The sequence below is a fragment of the Rhineura floridana genome, chromosome 2 (assembly GCF_030035675.1).
Source record: "Rhineura floridana isolate rRhiFlo1 chromosome 2, rRhiFlo1.hap2, whole genome shotgun sequence".
Lineage (NCBI taxonomy): Eukaryota > Metazoa > Chordata > Lepidosauria > Squamata > Rhineuridae > Rhineura > Rhineura floridana.
Window position 1 is genome coordinate 218,960,597 of NC_084481.1, and position 15,762 is coordinate 218,976,358.

The following is a 15,762-nucleotide window of genomic DNA, read 5'->3' on the forward strand; positions in this document are numbered from 1 at the left end:
ACAAAAACACAATACGACAAAAATTTAAAAATACGGATGTTAGGAAACCATCATCTGCTCTTCATTTCCTGATGCTTGTCATGTCCCCTGGTTCAGGGTTCAGCCTGAGCCTGTGGATGATGACATGGAAGGTAGGAAGGTGACCAAGTCACCACACTCATGGGGCAGCACAGCAGACCCTTAAGGATTACCTGCAGCAACCCAAGGTTGTGATGAGGAGCCCCAGGAAGAAAAGGCCCAGCCCCTGCCTACCACCTTAAGCCCTCTGATGCCTCCCTTGAGACAACATTTCCCTTGGAGTAATCCACCCAAAGGGCTTCCCTAATGTTCTTACTTGTTGGTATGGGTGGTGGCCTGACACGATTCCAGCCAATCTAGTTTGAAGCGAGGGTGTACGCAGGCTGCCAGAAGAAGCAGATCCCTGCCAGATCCCTACCTCTCAAGGGTTGTCTGCTGCTGCTTCAGCATTTTGGGAGGAGGGGTGTCATGCATTGGTTCAGGAAGGCCACGTCTCCTTGCCTTTATTGCTTCTTCAATTGCTCTCAGCTTCTCAGGGTGTGCCCTCTGAGGAAGAAGAACAAAGCATGAATCCAAGAAAAAATGGAAGAGGAACTTCACAATTTAAACATAAATAGACAATGGACACTCTTTGAGGACCAGCATGACAAAGGCTTACCTCAAAATGTTTCTTCACATTGGATGAGGAGGAAACAGCTGATCTCAGATTTTTGATCCTTGGAAGGCAGTAATTGCATCATACAACAACATTTTCCCCACTCTGGCTCACAAATGTACAAGCTTTCTCAAAGCCAAACCATGGTACTTGCTGTTCTGCAGATGTGGCTGTGGGCAACTGGCACTGCTTCATGCCCTCCTCCTCCTCGTGCACAGGGCCTCCTTTCTGAACCTCACTTTCTAGTTTTGCCTCCTCAGGATCAACAAGCTGTGACGCAAGTGGCCGCACTAACTGACTGCTGCTCTCAGCAGCAAAACCTGCAACAGGCATCTCTGTAATAAACAAGAGATAATGTTCCTATGTGGGTGAACTTCAGCTGTGATGTGCCCCCATCTCTTCCCCATGCTGCAAGATGCCCCAGTCAGAGTGGAAGTAAGCAGGTCGATAGCACAATTAAAAGAGATCCTATTTGCATCATTTTTGCTCACTAAATAACCCTGCCTGGGCCAGTCTAACCTACTATCTCACAGGGTTGTTGTGAGAACAAAATGAGACTAGGGTTCAAATCCCCACATAGCCATGAAGCTCACTGAGTGACCTTGGGCCAGTCACTGCCTCTCAGCCTCATGAAAACCCTATTCATAGGGTCACCATAAGTTGGAATCAACTTGAAGGCGGTACATATATTTTTTATTTTGAATATGATGATTATGATAATAAATATGCAGCATTTCAAATTAATTCTGTATGAGAAGCATTCCATGCCAAGCTTGGAAAACCAAGGATGAGGTATAAAATGTAGACAAAAATACTTTTGACAAAATGCCGTTTATATTTTATATATATGAGCCTGGGTAGGGAACATTTAATCTAGCCTACCTGCTTTCAGCAAGAAGGGTTAAGTGCCTTCAGGCTAGGGCAGTCACCAGAAGGCCACAGCAGAGACAAAGGAGCCTAGTGTTGTGGAGATGTTAGATGGGAGCTTTGGGGAGTAAAGATGGAGGCTCCTGAAGGCTGCAATTCTAAACACACTTACTAAGGGATTAAGCCCCATAGAACTCAACAGGACTGACTTCTAAGTAGATATAGTTTGGACTGTGCTGTTGGTAAACCTTGACTAGGGTTCTTCTGCAAAGACATCCATATCCAAGCAGGGTTGGCAACCCCCTGCCTGGAATACCCTGCCCTTATCTTTTAATGTGGTTGCTCCAAATGTTTTTACAGATTTGACCCTTTACTTCAGAAAGAGGTCTGAAAAATGAGTAAGAGTAAGAAGTATCTTTTAAAATTGTTCTTTTCAATTCACTCTTGAATGAACATCATACCTAGGGCATTCCTTTAAAGCACATTCAACACCCATTTGAAGCACATGAATCCCACCACAGAATCATGGGAACTGCAGTTTGTTAAGAGTGGTGAGAACTATAACTGTGAGGGGGAAATGACACTTCCCAGAATTCTTTAGGGGAAGTCATGCGCTTTAAATGCGAGTTGGATGTGCTTTACACATATTGTGTGAATCTGCTTAATAAATTTTGCCTGCATGTAAATTGTTTTAATTAATTTTTCAAAATGAAAATAAGCTATAAAGTGTAGTGGGTGACCATGGGCTACTCACCATTTCTCAGCCTATCTGCCCCTCAGGATGAAAACAATGGAGAACCATGACTACCCCAAGGCATACTTAAAATGTAAAGGAAGTATTGTACAACCATAGTATGCAATTGGATACTTATAGGGACACAGCATGACAAAACTGGGTGGAAGTAAAAGTTCTACACTTAGGAAAAAGAAACCAAATGCACAGTTATAAGATGGGGGATACTTGGCTCAGCAGTACGACATGCAAGAAGGATCTTGGAATTGTTGTTGATCACAAGCTGAATATGAGCCAACAGTGTGATGTGGCTGCAAAAAAGGCAAATGCTATATCAGGCTGCATTAACAGAAGTATAGTGTCCAAATCATGTGAAGTATTAGTTCCCCTCTATTCAGCACTGGTTAGGCCTCATCTTGAGTGCTGTGTCTAGTTCTGGTCTCTGCACTTCAAGAAGGATGCAGACAAACTGGAACAGGTTCAAAAGAGGGCAACAAGGATGATCAGGGGACTGGAAACAACGCCCTATGAGGAGAGACTGAAGGAACTGGGCATATTTAACCTGGAGAAGAGAAGACTGAGGGGAGATATGATAGCACTCTTCAAGTACTTGAAAGGTTGCCACACAGAGGAGGGCCGGGATCTCTTCTCAATGATCCCAGAGTGCAGGACACAGAATAATGGGCTCTAGTTGCAAGAAGCCAGATTTCGACTGGACATCAGGAAAAGCTTCCTAACTGTTAGAGCCATACAACAATGGAACTAATTACTAGAGAGGTAGTGGGATCTCCGACACTGGAGGCATTCAAGAGGCAGCTGGACAGCCATCTGTCGGGAATGCTTTGATTTGGATTCCGGCATTGAGCAGGGGGTTGGACTTGATGGCATTATAGGCCCCTTCCAACTCTACTATTCTATGATTCTATGAAAATATTTATATAAGCATGACTATCAAATATGTTTATTTATATAACCTGTAAAGATATTTATAGTGCAATCCTATGTTTGTTTACTCAGAAGCAAGTCCCAATGTATTCAATGGGGCTTACTCAACCAGGGAAAACTGCAGCCTCAAGTGATAAGGAACTTGTTCTTTTAACAAGTCCTTTAAGTTGAGAGCTTATCCCAGTCTGCGTCTGTGTTGAAATTGCTTTTTAATATGTTTTTAAACTTTTTCTTAAAAAAAATGTTTTTAAAGCTTTTAAAAATGTTTGTAAAGATGTTTTAATATATTTTAAAGTCTGTTTTTATGATTTTTAAAGCGTTTTTAGTGCTTTTGTTTGCTGCCCTGGGCTCCTCCTGGGAGGAAGGGTGGGATATAAATAAAATAATAAAAATAAATAAATAAACTTCATTCATTTTTTTAAAAAATGAGTATTAGTTTCCTACATAATAAAAACTGTGATAAACCCTGCCTAATTTCTTTAAAAATAGGGTTGGAGGGAGAGAGATTTACAACACAAACACAAGTCTGCACTTTACTCACAATCATGAAAGGGCGGGGTTGCAGCCAGAGCTTTGAAAAGTTACTTTAAACTACAACTCCCATCAGCCCCAGCCAGTATGGCCACTGGTTTGGGCTGATGGGAGTTGTAGCTAGAGCATGATCTGTTTAAAAAAAAGTTGTGCGGGGGGGGTTACGTTTTGGTGTATATCTCGGGAATTAGACCACCTAGAAACTTAATTTTTTTTTTAATTGAAGCGGAGAGTCCAGAGAGTAAGGGGTGGTAGCCAGAGAGCCGGACCCCCCCCCCAAAACCAGAGACTTCAGCCGAAAACACACACACCGGGGCACACACACACACAAATCATCGTCACTCACCTCCACAGCTCTTCGCCATTCTGCATCAGCCTTCTCCATTGTTGTCCTTGCCCTGGCTTTTTCCTCCGGCGTCCATTTTTTCCTCTCAGAGTCAGACGCTAGCAGGCTCCCCCTGCCTATTCATCTCTTCCCTCGTGCCTCCTAACACAGATCACGAGGGAAGAGACAGTCTGCTCAGAGGTCCAATCAGTGTGAGGCACATGTCTTGTGTTAACCAATCACAGCCAGGAGCTGACTTCCCCTTGTTCCCGCCCCCAAGTAACGTCCAACCTAGCGTGGAAACGTTAAAGTTGAAGCTGAAAAGTAGGGAAATTACTATTCGTTCCGTTACTTGCCAAATGTAATGGAATTACCCACTCGGTATTTAAAATTGTAACGAATTAAAAGTAACTCGTTAAAAATAATGAGTTACTTCCAAGCTCTGATTAAAATAGAGGAAGGCCAAACAAGAGATGGAATGATCCCATAAAGGAAGCCACAGACCTGAACTTACAAGATCTGGTTCATGACAGACTGTATTGGAGGTAGCTGATTCATAGGGTCACCATAAATTGTAGTCGACTTGAAGGCACATAACAAAACAAAACAAAATATCTAGTATGATCCAAGTCAGACATCAGAGCCAACAAGTCATGGTTTAACCATTAGGAATGTGCTTTTTTTGACCTCTTGGGCTTCCTCAATACTCCAAACCTTAGTTTACTTCAAAACCAGAACTGGAAATTAATCAAGAAGCTCCAAAGGGAATCAGATCATATGATGCGTGCAGGAAAGAGGGGAGTTAGAAGTGGTGTGAGAACCTGAAGGACATTTTAGCTGGCCAAGCCATGTGTCACACCATACATTTAAAGCACTGCCCAGTGAAAAGGGTGCTGGATATTGTAGTTCTGTGAGGGGTATACTACAGTTCCCAGGATTCTTTCGGAGAAACCATGTGCTTTACATGTATGGTATGGATTAGATTATCTGCCCTTACTGCTTCAATTCAGCAGTTGTACTAGCTTTCTATAGTTTTCTGGGCTCAATTCAAGGTGCTGGTTGTTCCTGTTGTTATTTCTTGAATTTATATCCCACTCTTTCTCCCAAAGGAGCCCAGGGCAGCAAACACATCAACAAAACAATTTTTGAAAAAGCATTCTAAAAACAGTTTAAAACATTCTAAAAACAGTTAGATTTCTTTCTTTCTTTCTTTCTTTCTTTCTTTCTTTCTTTCTTTCTTTCTTTCTTTCTTTCTTTCTTTCTTTCTTTCTTTCTTTCTTTCTTTCTTTCTTTCTTTCTTTCTTTCTTTCTTTCTTTCTTTCTTTCTTTCTTTCTTTCTTTCTTTCTTTCTTTGAGAAAACAGATATTTATTCCCTGCAAGTCCTGGAGTTTTGCCAATAGCAAGGCCTATTTTCAGCCATCACCAGATCACTCTGGGAAAGGGTGAAGTCTGATGGTACTTAAAACTTTAGTGGGAGCCAGACATGGCTAGTACAAGCCTTTCTAGACCTGCTCTTACATCTGCTAGGCTACAGAGGTGTTGTCAGATGTAGACAGATATGGTTGGTGACAGACAGAGTTCCTCTGTCTGGAGTTCTGCCAGAGAAGGGGCCCACAGAATAGGCAAATGTAACATACTTGCATTGTTTTCCTGTTATCATTTTGTTCCCCCCCTTTTTTGAATCAAAATCCAGCTACTCCACTTGCATACACTAACTGTTAGAATATCCTGATCCTGCAACACAGACTCTAGATTCTTACTTACCTTTTTTATTTATTTGCCAGTATGTGGATGTATAAAATATTCATGTTACTTTTATAAAAGTAAATTCAGACACAGACACATAAGCAGACATCAGATGACATGAACTGACACCAGGCAAACACAAAGCAGATTACCACAAGCATGGACAGAGTGAACATAAAGGGATGTGGCGCTGAGCACACACAAGCAGACACCAAGTGAGCATATATATGTATACTGCCCTAGGATATATTTGAATGAATGGATTGATACAAATACCTTAAATCAGGGCCCTTTACCAGTCTGAGGGCCGCATTCCCTTCTGGGCGACCTTCTGGGCAGCAGCAGGCAGGGCCTGAGGGAAAAGCAAGCAGAACGTAAGATTAACGTAAATGTTAATATTGACACAGTCTCACACATTCCTCTCTACCCTCCATCCAGGCAAGCAAGAGGCATTATCAGAATTGAAGGACGCATTCCAGCCAGGCAAAAATATTCAAGGAGGATGAGAAGCAGTGCCAGTAAGGAGTGTGATCTGGGGAGAGTCCCAAGGGTCAGACAGAGCCTGGAGGGCCACATTTGGCTCCCCACCCCTGCCTTAAATAAAATAAAGATCAGAAACCCCTAGCACAGCAGTTCCCCAACTCCCCATGGACCACTTGAAAATTGCTGAGGGTCTTGGCGGATCACTTAATGATTATTCTGCTTGTAGCAATTGTGCTAGATGCTGTATGGTTTTTAACTGTATTTTTACAGACACGCTGCAGGACACCAGAATGAAGCACATGGACTACAGTTTGGGAACCCCTAACTTAGCAGATACCAAAACAGTTACCATAACAGAGGATATGAACAGACACCAGATGACACAGACTCAAGTGGGCACCAAGCACAAAACAAGTCAAAGCACACACAAGACACCGAGCAGCCCATGCATCATCTTTGCCCCTTATGCTGCCAGTGTCATGTCAGCACATTGGTTACACTGGTGTAAATCGGCTATACTGGTATATCTTTGTGTTCAACAACTACAAGGAGGCTTGTTATTAGTTCCTGCTGTGCCTTCTAGGTATGTGGTGTTTTACAAATAACAGGTCTGACAGGTCCTTACCCCAAGGGGCTTGCAATCTAAAACGGGCACAGGGAAACAACAGAGGAAGGAGAGGGAAATGGTGGCAGGAGTAACCAGAGGAAGAATACAGTAATACAGCCACCGCGCTACAGCTGAGCGATCAGCTATAGCGAGTGATCACCTGGAGTGTGGGGAGCTCTAGCCACCATGCTCCCCACGCTACAGCTGATCACTGTCAGCTGGACCGCGGCACCTGGATGCAAAGTATGTGCTCTGCCACTGAACTACGACTCTTTCCCCAAGGCCCCCTTACTATACCCTAAATTAGCAGGGATCGCCAGTCAGTCCCACAGATACATTTGGATTTTTGAGTGAGTGCTGTGGGTGCCACCCCTTCTGGCAATTTCTCTTCCTCCCCCACCCCAGATCATCCCACCTTCACAGAGACCTAAATAAAGTGTACACACATGCTCATTTCTCCAAGGGATCCAGGCAAAGACGAGATGCAACAGAATTAAACTGAGCCTTGAAAAGCTTTCTCCTTCAGCTCTATGCACTTTTATTTATTTATGAAAATATTTGCATACCACTATTTTGTTAAAAACATCAAAGTGGTTTACAGAACTTTAAAAACGACCGCCACCACCATAGAATAAAAATATTAAAAATACAATAAAAACAAAGGTCAACTGTTTTCGAAAGAAAAAAAGGCAACTACTCTCACCACCTCATGACCAAGGGGGGAAGTCAGTGGGGTGTCTCAGAGACTTTGCAGGCACCAGGGGAAGACCTCAAGGGTGCCACTGGGGGTTGCCAACATCAATTACCAAACTTCAACTTGGTCAGGAATTAACCCATCATCCTCCCATAGATGTAACTTATTGACTGGATTGCACTGTTAACGATATTTCAGTTAGATGTTGGATTTAATTGACATAGCACTAAACATTAATCTGCAGCAATTAGCCTAGCTGCAGCATTGCAGGCATTAGTAACCTCCAGATTGGATTACTGCTCTGTGCTCTGTGTGGGGCTTCCCTCAAGGTCAGTCTGGAAGCTGCAGCTACAGCAAAATGACACAGCAAGGCTGTCAAAGAGGCTGCCCTATTGATAGTGCATAATACCTGGGCTGAAAGAGCTACATTGGCTGCCTATATGCTACCAGACCAAGTTGATACGTCTTGCTATTGGCACATGAAACCCTGAACAACTTGGGACCAGGTTATCTTCAGGAACACTTTACACAGTACAGTATACCCTTCCCAGTCACTTCTGTCCTCAAGAGAGAGCCTCCTAGTAGTGCCATATGCTTCCAAGGTTTGCCTTATATCCATTAAGACCAGGGCCTTTAGAGTGGCAGCATCTGCCCTTTGAAATGCACTCCCAATGGACATCAGGCAGGCACCTCTCATACTGGCATTCAGGTGCCTGCTTAAATGTCATCTGTTCACCTAGTCTTTTCCTGAGGGGTGATGATATAGCAATATTACTGTATTAGCACATGCAATGTAATAAAACAATGTTGATGGGCAGGAGAAGAAGCTGACAAACTGTCACCATCCAGCTGCCCTAGTGACCCTTCCCTCCCCCAACTGCCACCGCAGGGGCATCTGCAGTAGAACCATCTTGACCAGAGGGGAGAGGAGGAGAAGCAGTAACAGATTCTTCTTAAACAAGCTGTCTTTCCCATTTTATTGTAACTTTTTAAAAAAATCATTACTTATTGTTGTAATAATCTTATGTAAACTGCTTTGTGAGGTCCGCCTGAAAAGAAGTATATAAATGCCTTAAATAAATAAATAAATAAATTTAATTAAATATTTCTATCCATTCAGTTATTTTAAAGTATTTTTATATAAAGAATTATTGTATTTTAATTTTCCTCTTGAATTCAGAGAATACTGTCTTGAACTAATGAGGAATCTGCCATTTTCTACTAAAGATAGTCGATACCCACTTTTTGATATTTTCTTCTTGCCTTTTTTTCTGGCAGAGCACTTGCTGGAACAGTTGCATGACAATCACACCCTGGGCAACTACTGGAAGGGTGGGATATAAATCTAATAAACAAATAATAAATAAATAATCAGTAATTCAACAGGGAAAGTATTCCCCGATATGGCAGGAGGTAATATTGGAAACACTTTCACATGCCAAATTCTCCAACAGGGAAGCAGGGACTGAGTTGGAACTAGGCCTCTTGGCCTGCACTCCCCCCAAAAAGAAAGAAATAACCCAGGGCACTTCTAAGAGAGACAGTGTGGTACAGTGGTCAGAGTGCTGGACTAGGACCTGAGACACTAGGGTTCAAATCCCCACTCCGCCATGAAGCTTGCTAGGTGACCTTGGGCCAGTCACAGTCTCTCAGCCTAACTTACCTCACAGGGTTGTTGAGAGGATAAAATAGAGAGGGAGGAGAACCACATGCATCACCTTGGGCTCCTTGGAGGAAAGGTGGGATATAAATGTAAGAAATAAATAAATAATGTCACTACTTTTGGGTGGGATTCAATCACAAAGCAGCAAATTCAGTTTGCACAGCAATAGTTGATAGGGAGATATTTCATTTTTATTTATTTTAAAATGATTATGTACCACACCACCTATGATGGGAGAGGCCAAGAGAGGCTGCTTACACTTTTCCTTGCCCAACTACTACCCACCTCCCCTGCAGAGGGGCCCATTACATCCCAAACTATCTGCTAATCACTGCCACAACCCTTTTTCGCCCAGTTCCCAGATGGGAGGGCAGTCTGTTGCTCTTGGGTCAAACAAATTGGCCCTTCCTGAGGAGAAAGGAACTTGCTAAGCCTCCACCAATAACCTTCTCAGTTTAGGAGAGCAGATTCAGCTCCAGCTTTCTGTCTCCCCCAGGGATCAGAGCAGCTTTGCTTTCCCTGTCAACCCCAATCCTATGCCTCTAGCATGAACCAAGTGTCTTAAGCTCATGGGGGTTTGCCCTAACATTGTGGGGTTAGTGAAGTATACTTTCAGACCTTTCCTCCTGGCTTTTCATGCAGAACAATCCTATAAAGATCTACTTGGGAGATCCTCTAAGCCAGTGGTTCCCAAACATTTCCCCCATGGACTGCTTGAAAATTGCTGAGAGTCTTGGCAGACCACTTAATGTTTTTTCTGCCTGTTGTAGCAATTGTAATGCACCATCCTAGATGCTTTGATTTTTAATGGTATTTTGACAAACATGCCACAGACCACCTGAATGATGCTCACAGGCCACTGGTAGTCTATGGACTACAGTTCTGGAGCCCCTGCTCTACGCTCATTAGGGCTTACTCGTATGTTAAGGGTGCATCGAATTGCAGCCTGAGCCAGGCAAAAACTACTTTTAACTGCTGCTGTTTTGATGTTGCAAATTTTGGATTACAGTTCTATCAGTTTTGACTGTATTATCGTTCTGGTGTAAGCCTCGCTAGGAGGATGTTGCCTGGAAAAGAAGCATAAAAATGTTTAAAAATTTTTTTTTAAATTTCCAGAGATCATTAGAAGCTGCGCTCCTGGATCTCTTCTTCCCTTCCTTTCTGATCTGTTTTTGTTTTGCTTTTCCTTCGTGTAGACTGGTTTAATTTAAAGTTATTGCTTCACTACTTTGCATGTTCAAGGAGAAAGAGCGGAATCTAAATTTAATAAACAAACGAACAAAACGCTCTTTTGTTTTTAGTGTTCCCAGCCGCTTTTTTGGCGGGCTCCAAACAGCCCAACTGAACAATCAATCTAGCTTGGGTACTGGAACATCCCATGGTAAGTCCATGAGGCGAAGGAAAGGCCCAACCAATCGGTAGAAACAGCGCTCTGCCAGAAGACGTTTCCCCGGCAAACCTGGTTGGCACATGCGCATTGAGGAAACAAATCTTCCGCGCGAGCCTCCCACCCGTTCCTTTCTCTTCGCCTACACGGTCTTCCTCCTCCCCTCCCTCGTACAGCAGTGACATCATTGCTCCTGGCGCGCAGAGGATTGTGGGCCGGGAGGGGCCGCCATTTTCGGTGAGGAGAGGGGCGGAGCCAAGGCCGCTCAGTCAGGCTTGGGAAGCCGGGAAAGACTTACCTCTCGGCGGCTGTGGTAACAACAACAGCGGCAGCGGCGGCTCTGGGGAGCCCAGCCTCTTCTCCGTGACTGTCAGCCGGCTGTTCCGGTCTGGGCGGAGAGGTCATTGCTGGGGTGAGTATTGACATGAATCCCCTTCGTTCTCCTGGCATCCTTGTTCCGCCTTCTCTCCTGCCACCCCTCCCCCCGCGGCCTGCCGCCCATCCCCAGCGGCCAGCCGCCCCTCACGTCAGAAATACTGTCTCTGACTGGTCAAGGGAGGAGGGCAGCTGTGGATGCCCCGAGAAAGGGCGCCACCAACAGGAAGGTGTGAGGCGGAAGGGGTGTCCTGGGGAACGATGCTGGATCTGAGGGGGGATTGGAGGAGGAATCAGGTGGTGACCAAGGTGCTGCTGACCAAGAGCACCTCGGAAGATGGGCAGCCTCTGAGGGAGGGGCAGACACGGTGTGGGTTGGAGGGGGTTATCGTGGCAAATGGAGGAGGGGTGAAACGCTGGGGAGGAGCTCAGAAGATGGGGAACAGAGACAGGCGTTAGTGGGGGAAGAAGTAATAAGAGGTGGGCAGCGACCAGATTTTTTTCCGACCACTCGCGTGAAGAAAGCGTGTATGTACTGTATCTCTTCCCTCCGAGGTGTCTCTTTTTCCCATCCCCAATTACTCATCCAGAACAAAAGGCTGAACCAGGCTCCTGTGAGTCCCGGGTTGGTCCCTGGTGGCAACAGCCAGCTCCATTAGGCGGCTGCTGCTGCTGCTGTTCAATCTGATTCGTAAAGAGGAACTGGCCAACACGACTCCTGGGGGAAGGATGCAGGAGAGGAAGGAATTGGTCGGCATGTAGGAGATGCGCTTCCTTAACCCGACCCCCTTTTCTTCCTTCCTTCTCTACTTTTCACATTTGTGTTGTGGTTTGAGGCCAGATAGCAGCACCCAGGAGTAAGGAAATCGGTAGATTAATAGGGATGCTTCTTGCCCCTGTTTTCTCCTTTACATTTTTAGGTGCGGGGTGCATTTGATCCTTCTTGGAAACAAGGAAGGAAGAGGGGGTGGGGCAGTCCTCTTTCCCATGTTCTGGAATCTGTTAAGACAGGGCTGTCAGCCTGCTGTCTCCTGTCTTTCTTTTCAGTCTTTTCAACTACTTACATGATTTTGGACTGTGAAAACGTTTTGAAGCAATGCTTTGACACTTCTCTTTATGTATGGAAAGCAGGATGACCATGATAACCAGATTTCAAGTCAATTAGTAAGGCTGCAGTCCTAAATGTGTCTACTCAGAAATAAATCCCACTGTATTCATTGTTGCTTATTTCCTGGTAATTAGGATTATAGTCTGATTAGCCTTAATTTTTCTTGGTTAAAAATACATGTGGATAAGTGCATTCAGTTTTGGACTACTGATGAGTAAAAGGCCTTCCAAGAGTGTTCTTTGCCGGAGATACACAGGACCAACCCTGTACAGGAAATATGCCAAATGATTTGGATAGAATTGTAGGAAACTTAAAAAAAAAATCTAGGAAGCTGTTTTCATTTTTGTATCCTGACTGGGGAAAAAATTCTCTTGTGGTACTTGCAATTCAAGCACCGCAGTATGACAGTAGAATGAAACACAAACAAGATTAAGGCTACAATCCTGTACTACATACACAGCTGGGAGTAAATACTTTTGAACTCAATAGTTTTACTTATAAGTAGACATAAATAGAATTGTTCTGTGAATAGACTAAGTATGTGTTTCTGAGCTAAGTACTACAGAAATCAGGCAAACCATCTACTTACTGAATACCTGCATGAATTGTGTTCTAAGCTTTCCTGAGGAACACTTGTTTAAAATGTTATGAAAAATATTTTAATTTTACTTTTGATCTTAAATATCTCACTTAGAAGTTTTTTCTAAGAACTTAGAAAACTAGATTGCACCATGACAGAAGATATTAGTCATAGCACTTAAATGCATCTGGAATAATAAATTCAACATTCATCAGCAGTGAAGTTAAAGCAGTTCCACTAGGCAGAGCTATAGCTTGCTATGAGCCAGAACAACTGTGCTGTAACACATATGTTACTAAACAGGAAACTGTTCTGAAATGATTTCATATTTGAAGAAGGCTCGAACTGTGTGATAATAATGTAGCTCAATTTAGAAGTGTTTAGAAGCCAAAAACTTAAAAATGGTCAATTTTTTCAGTCCATTGACATTTTTATATCAAAAAATGTGTGCCTGTATTCTTGTAAGCGTGAAAATAGAACAGATCCATACATTAATCATGATATTATTAAATCTATGTGCTGTTTAAAAATGCATGTTGTAAAAGAAGGAATCTAAAGTAATTGTGAAATATTTTCAGTTGACAGCAGGCGTGGGCAGATTTCAGGCTTGAGTGAACTGTTTTGTTTGTACTAGTGCCCTGATGTCTACCAACCACAGCCTGGTGTGAAAGAGATACCTTTAAAGAATTCTGACCTCAGGAATTTGTTCTGAGTACCAGAACTCAACAGAGCTCACAGTCCTTCCACACAACAATCTACTCCTAATTACCCAAAGCTTTCTTCATTTCAACAGTATAATTTAGGGCAGGTGGCATCATTTTGTTGTTGCATTTGTTAAGCAATTGGAAGTCAGAAATCCTTGCCAATCTACTGTATATCACCCAGAAATCTACCAGTAGATCCAGATCTACCTTCTACCCACCACTTAACAATATTTATGCTTGCTGCCTCATTAACACAGAGTAAAAAGCAGAAGTAGTTTAGAATGGAGAAGTTAAAAATGAAAACTAGGTCACTGGCATAAGAGTAATAGTACTTGCAACCTCAAAGGAAGCCTCTAAATATTTCATAAGAATATAGAACAATATCTGAACATTAAAGAAAGATGAAGTGGGTTATAATATAAAATCAGTGTAATGTGGTAATATATATCGATATAAGGAAAGAATCCGTTGCTGTTAGCCTTATGTCTGAAGAGTTTTCCATTAGGCTTTGTCACAGTGCCCTTGGGATGTTTCATTGTACCCTCTAATGCAGTCTCTGGCTTTTTACTGCAGGCTAAATTCCCTTTGGACATGAGGATTAGTTCAGCTTCTCCTCAGTCTCCACATTTCTGATCTTTCTCTGAGGCGCAGTTAGCTCAGAATGTGTTTTTACTCTGAATCTTAACCCTGTTTAGTGTGACAATATGGCTCTTCTGTTTTAGGTTTGTTTTAACATTTAAAATAACCAGTATATGAAGCAATATGAATCAAAAGCTGTCTGAAAGATATACTGTGCTGGAAAAAAGACACTTTTCTTAGAGTAGGAAATGAGCATCAGTTTTTAGAATCTTCATGAAATGGAGCCCCGCCCCCCATTTTTTCTTAGGCAGATGTACTGCTCATAAGCTTACACGTAAAACAGCATAGGAAACAAGATCTCTTAAGGAGGTATGCCCCTATTACCATATCACATTTTCCATGCCTTGTTGCTGATGTACATGTAAAATATATTGATATTTTAAAAAAATTAAATAAATATAAAATGACAAATTAGACAGGAAACAATTAATTGTTTTGGCAAATGTCTCTAAGCAGCACCACTCATTGATATAGTGAAGAGTTTCTTTGGTTTGTTTCCGTTTTAACTCAGCTTGTGTTATAAGTGCTATTTTCCTGTTACCCATTAAAAATAACCTTTTGTGGCTACAGATAAGCTATTTTAGGCTTTTTCAGATCGAAGATGAAATTGTAATTAGATAAAAATTGAAACTATTGTAATGGCTAGGACTGTGAGCTGGTACATTTTCTAGGATGATGCTGTCTTATTGTTAAATAAGGATTATTGTTGTAAGGATTATTGAGAGCATATTTGAAATACTTTGAACATTCAATATGCTATATACATAAATGCAAAGAAGTCAATTTTGTATATTTTTACTTGATGGCTTCTGTTCCCTTAGCAAATTAAACAGTTGTCAACATATTTTTTTCATATTTTTTTCATTTCTAATACGCCATCATATGTTGAGTAATTCAACACAACATAAAGTTTCAAAGATAATTAGGGGACCAATATGTATACCTGAAATTACTAAAGCATCTTCCTTTAAACTAATTTTTGTGTTTGTGTAGCTGAGAATTGGCTAACTTTCTATGTTGTCAAAGGAGTCTTTATACACCTTTTTTTAAAAATCCTCTTTTTTCACCCATAAAATTTGGTCCAGTAACAGTGTATCTTCCTAACATTTTGTCTATCAGCAAAACATTGGAAGAAATCTTCACGTGCTGACTTCAGCATGGACATAATGGCTCATTTAAATTGTAGTTTCCCATTACATTCAAATGAGGAACTTGTTTTACTAAACTTAATAACTAGTTTTACTAACCACTTTGGTAACTATCTTATGAAACTATCATATGCTGGTTAATAAGCCAAGATTAAACCACAGTGTCCCAGTTTGGATGTAACAGGGAACAGTACAAGGCATGATTTTTAGATTCGTAGGGTTATATCCAACGTAGTGTGATCAACTTTACTTTCCTCTCTTCCCCCTCTGCAGCCCCCTGTGCCCTTCAATCTGCTTTACAAGGTCCTGTAACTCTCAGATATCCCTTTGAATGATTCCTATTAATTTATTTGTCTGCCTCACTAACCTTCAGGGCTAAAACATTATTTGGTCAACTTATATGTGCTAAATTGCCATCCATGAGGTTCATGACCTTCTTGATCACACCCTGTTATTATCTAGCCTTGATGAATCCTCACCTACTTACTTTTGCCTGTTCTCCCTTAATTATGCAAAAAGATTAATATAATGGAAATAAGAATATTCAGTAGTT

General features: G+C 42.2%; 1 protein-coding gene across 5 annotated transcripts in view; it reads left to right on the forward strand.

The window, feature by feature from the left end:
• The first annotated feature begins 10,872 nt into the window (after positions 1 to 10,872).
• The window catches only part of KLC1 (kinesin light chain 1), a 62,003-nt gene continuing 57,113 nt past the window's right edge, over positions 10,873 to 15,762 (forward strand). For 4 of the 5 annotated variants that reach the window (XM_061612257.1, XM_061612261.1, XM_061612260.1 and 1 more), the window contains exon 1: positions 10,874 to 11,067. The gene's annotated coding sequence lies outside the window, so the exon portion shown is untranslated. Of the gene's footprint in view, positions 11,068 to 15,762 lie in introns of all 5 variants that reach the window. The other variant, XM_061612258.1, reaches the window with a different exon arrangement.